Here is a 4,911-nt window from a genome sequence, read left to right as displayed (position 1 = left end):
CCTGTTGTTTCGAGTGCTCGACCCGCCAGACCAGTTAACCCACCTTTACCCTTACCTCCTGCTAAGCGTCAAGCCACTGCTGGTAGGGCTTACGCTTTAGAGTTACCAAGACCATCCGGACCACCTCAGGGTCCAATTTCAGGTTTGTTTTCTTACCCAATTGAGTGTTGCATAATTTTTTAAATGATTTGTGAATTAGTGATATAAAAAAAATTATAAATGTGGTTGAGTAAGTAATTGACGGTAAAGTCAATTATTGACAGGGACTTTGCTTGTGGATGGTATATCCGCCCACATCCTTTTCGATTCAGGAGCAACACATAGTTTTGTAGCTCCCGAAGTAGCATCCCGATTCGATGGAGAATTCACTAAGGTGAATTTATCCATTCCCGTTCTAACTCCCGGAGATCAAGTTCTTGAAACTGAAGGCTCTATTCTAAGAGTTCCAATCATTATCCAAGATATGGTTTTTCCGGCTGATTTGTTAGTTCTCCCCTTAGAGAGGTACGAGGTAATCTTAGGGATGGATTCGCTGTCAAGTTACCGAGCTCACCTTGATTGTGGTCGAGGGAAGATTGTTTTCGAGAGAGATACCCAACTCCCTTTAGCTTACCATGGCATAGTACCAAGTGATGGAGCGTCATTAGTGTCAGCATTGAGAATTGAAAACCTTTTGGAGAAGGGTGAAGAAGTATACTTAGTGACCTTAGTTGCTGGACCAGTAGAAGACGAGAAAGAACAGAACATGGAAGAAATAGCAGTGGTCAGAGAATATGAGGATGTGTTTAAGGCATTAGAGGGATTGCCGCCGTCTAGGAGTAACCCCTTTAGTATAACCTTAGAACCCGGATCAGTTCCAACCGGCTGTACCATCGCACATCAGTTGTTTCACGTGTGGAGAGCAAGGACATTACGCGACATCATGTCCACGCACTCATCTTGCTCAGCCTGTTGTTTTGAGTGCTCGGCCCGCCAGACCAGTTAACCCACCTTTACCCTTACCTCCTGCTAAGCGTCAAGCCACTGCTGGTAGGGCTTACGCTTTAGAGTTACCAGGACCATTCGGACCACCTCAGGGTCCAATTTCAGGTTTGTTTTCTTACCCAATTGAGTGTTGCATAATTTTTTTATTGATTTGTGAATTAGTGATAAAAAAAAATTATAAATGTGGTTGAGTAAGTAATTGACGGTAAAGTCAATTATTGACAGGGACTTTGCTTGTGGGTGGAATATCCGCCCACATCCTTTTTGATTCAGGAGCAACACATAGTTTTGTAGCTCCCGAAGTAGCATCCCGATTCAATGGAGAATTCACTAAGGTGAATTTATCCATTCCCGTTCTAACTCCCGGAGATCAAGTTCTTGAAACTGAAGGCTGTATTCTAAGAGTTCCAATCATTATCCAAGATATGGGTTTCCGGCTGATTTGTTAGTTCTCCCCTTAGAGAGGTACGTGGTAATCTTAGGGATGGATTCGCTGTCAAGTTACCGAGCTCACCTTGATTGTGGTCGAGTGAAGATTGTTTTCGAGAGAGATACCCAACTCCCTTTAGCTTACCATGGCATAGTACCAAGTGATGGAGCGTCATTAGTGTCAGCATTGAGAATTGAAAACCTTTTGGAGAAGGGTGAAGAAGTATACTTAGTGACCTTAGTTGCTGGACCAGTAGAAGACGAGAAAGAACAGAACATGGAAGAAATACCAGTAGCCAGAGAATATGAGGACGTGTTTAAGGCATTAGAGGGATTGCCGCCGTCTAGGAGTAACCCCTTTAGTATAACCTTAGAACCCGGATCAGCTGCAATAGCAAAGGCACCATACCGAATGGTACCAGCAGAACTAGCCGAGTTGAAGTAGCAGTTAGCTGATTTGTTAGACAAGGGTTTCATACGTCCTAGTTCATCAACATGGGGAGCACCCGTGCTATTTGTAAAGAAGAAAGACGGAAGCATGCGGTTATGTATCGATTATCGTGGAATCAATAACGTAACCATAAAAGACAAGTACCCACTCCCAAGAATTGATGAACTATTAGACCAGTTACAAGGCGCAAGCTGGTTTTCGAAGATTGATTTAGCTTCAGGTTATCATCAGATTCTGATTTCCGAAACCGATATCATGAAGACCGCCTTTAGAACCCGCTATGGACACTTTGAGTTCGTAGTAATGCCTTTTGATCTTACCAATGCCCCGGCTGCATTTATGGGACTGATGAATGAAGTATTTCAGGATTACCTAAATGAGTTTGTTATCATATTCATTGACGACATCCTCATATATTCCCGAAGTGCAGAAGAATACGAAAGGGATGTACGACTCGTTTTGGAGCGTCTCCGAGATCAAAAGCTTTTTGCTAAGCTTAGTAAATTTCGTTTCTGGAAAAGAGAAGTTGGATTCTTAGGACATCGAGTGTCAGAACAAGGAGTTGCCGTCGATCCAGAAAAGATAGCTGCTATTATGGAATGGCCGCATCCGACTTCTGTTACCGAGATTCAAAGTTTTCTTGGATTGGCCGGCTAATACAGAAAGTTCGTCCAAGGATTTCCAAGCGTATCAAAGCCTTTGTCTCGTCTTACCGGTAAAGGGATTGCTTATGAATGGAGTATAGAAACCGACGAAGCATTCGAAAAGTTAAATGAAGCTTTGACGACTGCACCTATCTTAGCATTGCCTAAGCCTAACCAACCATACACCGTGTATATGGATGCATCTCATGTTGGTTTAGGTTGTGTGCTGATGCAAGACGATAATGTAATCGCCTATGCATCTAGGCAACTAAGAAAGCATGAAGTGAATTATCTGACACATGACCTAGAGATGGCTGCAGTAGTATTCGCCCTTCATATTTGGCGATTGTACTTGTATGGTGAGAAGATCCAAGTGTTCACTGACCATAAAAGCCTTAAGTATCTTTTCACTCAACCTGATTTGAACCTAAGGCAAAGACGATGGATGGAGTTCATAGCTGATTACGAAATGCAGATCCTATACCATCCAGGAAAAGCCAACGTTGTTGCTGATGCGTTGAGCAGAAGGAAAGTTGATGTGGATATTGAAAAAAACTCCAGAGCCTAGAAGCAGAATTCAAGATGGTTAGTTTGGCTGCCTTAGAAGGAGAGGAAAGAGAACCTCTAGGACTACAAGCAGTAAGCCAATCTGGTTTACTTTCTCGTATCCGAGAATATCAAATGAGAGATGTGAACCTGAAGAAGATACGAGAGTAGGTGAATGAAGGAAACTTCGGAGGGTATCAAGTTGCAAGTGATGGAATTTGTTACTCAATGGTCGAGTAACTGTTCCGAAAGGAGAAGGACTTCAAGAGGAGATTCTAAGGACTGCACACCATTCTCTATTAAGCATTCATCCCGGGAGCACAAAAATGTATCGAGATATCAGAAGATATTACCACTGGCCAGGGATGAAGAGAGATGTTGCCATATGGGTTTCTCAGTGTCAGAGTTGCCAGCGGATAAAAGCTGAACACCAAGTCCCATGTGGCTTACTTCAAAGCCTACCTATCCCTGAATGGAAATGGGATGCAGTAGAAATGGACTTTTTTTCTGAATTACCTCGAGCACCCGGCCGTGGGAATGATGCAGTTTGGGTGATTGTCGATCGTCTCACCAAATCTGCTCATTTCCTACCGATGAAACTTACAGACAAAGTTGAGACGTTAGCAGAGCTGTATTTGGAAGACATAGTAAAGCATCATGGGGTACCAGCAAATATAGTTTCAGACCGAGACCCGCGCTTTACAGCTGAATTTTGGCGAGCCTTTCAACAAGCCTTGGGAACTGATTTGCATATGAGTACAGTGTTTCATCCAGAAACCGTTGGCCAAACCGAAAGAACCATTAGAACTCTGGAAGATCTGTTAAGGTTGTGTATCCTAGACTGGAATGGTCAGTGGGAAAAGTTTTTGCCGCTGATAGAATTCTCCTACAACAATAGCTACCACTCTAGCATTGGTATGTCACCATACGAAGCATTGTATGGTCGACCTTGTAGAACGCCAGTATGTTGGGCAGAAGTTGGTGAGAGAAGAATTCTTGGTCCAGAAGTAGTAGGTGAGGCTGCAGAGAAAGTAAGGATAATTCAAGCCAATATGAAGAAGGCTCAAGACCGACAAAAGAAGTATGTAGACCGCAGTAGAAGAGAATCATTTTTGCAATAAATGATTTAGTCTTCTTGAAAGTAGCTGCACAAAAAGGAAAGGATCGATTTGGAAAAATTGGGAAGCTAGCTACTTGTTACATTGGGCCATACCGAATTGTCGCCAGAATTGGAGAAGTAGCCTATAGACTGGAACTTCCACCCGATATGCCTATGCATCTGGTATTTCATGTGTCGATGCTGCGTAAGCATATACCAGATCCGAATATGGTCGAGCCGCAGCGACCAGAGAACTTGCAACCTAACCTCACTTATCCTGAAGGTCTTTTGCGAATAGGCGAACATCGTATCAACAAATAGAAGAATAGGGAAATTTTGCAAGTTCAAGTATTTTGGAAAAAGTGACAGAGAGTTGTTATAACATGGAAGGATGAAGATAAGTTCCGAGCTGATTACCTAGAACTCTTCTCAAATACCCCAGTCGTCCAGCAAAGGGTGTACACTAGTATTTTGAGAATTTGGGGACGAATTCTTTTAAGGGGGGAAGAGTGTAATAACCCTCACGAGCCAATAAATTTTTGGTAGAGAAAAATCCCGCTCGACCAGTTTTTAGTTGGTTCGACCATGATTAATAAAAATAAAATTCGACTCGGTAGATTAATTTCTCGACAGGACTGTCTTGTGGTCGAAAGACCTTCACTCGATAGTTTGGCCGAGTCTTAAATATTTTGTCAAATTTTTATTAAGCTGGACGAGACTTTCCGGGAACAAGACGAGAGACAAAGACAAGGACTATT

Source organism: Brassica rapa, chromosome A02, assembly GCF_000309985.2.
Source record: "Brassica rapa cultivar Chiifu-401-42 chromosome A02, CAAS_Brap_v3.01, whole genome shotgun sequence".
Lineage (NCBI taxonomy): Eukaryota > Viridiplantae > Streptophyta > Magnoliopsida > Brassicales > Brassicaceae > Brassica > Brassica rapa.
The sequence above is the reverse complement of the archived record's forward strand: the minus strand, read 5'-3'. Positions refer to the sequence as shown.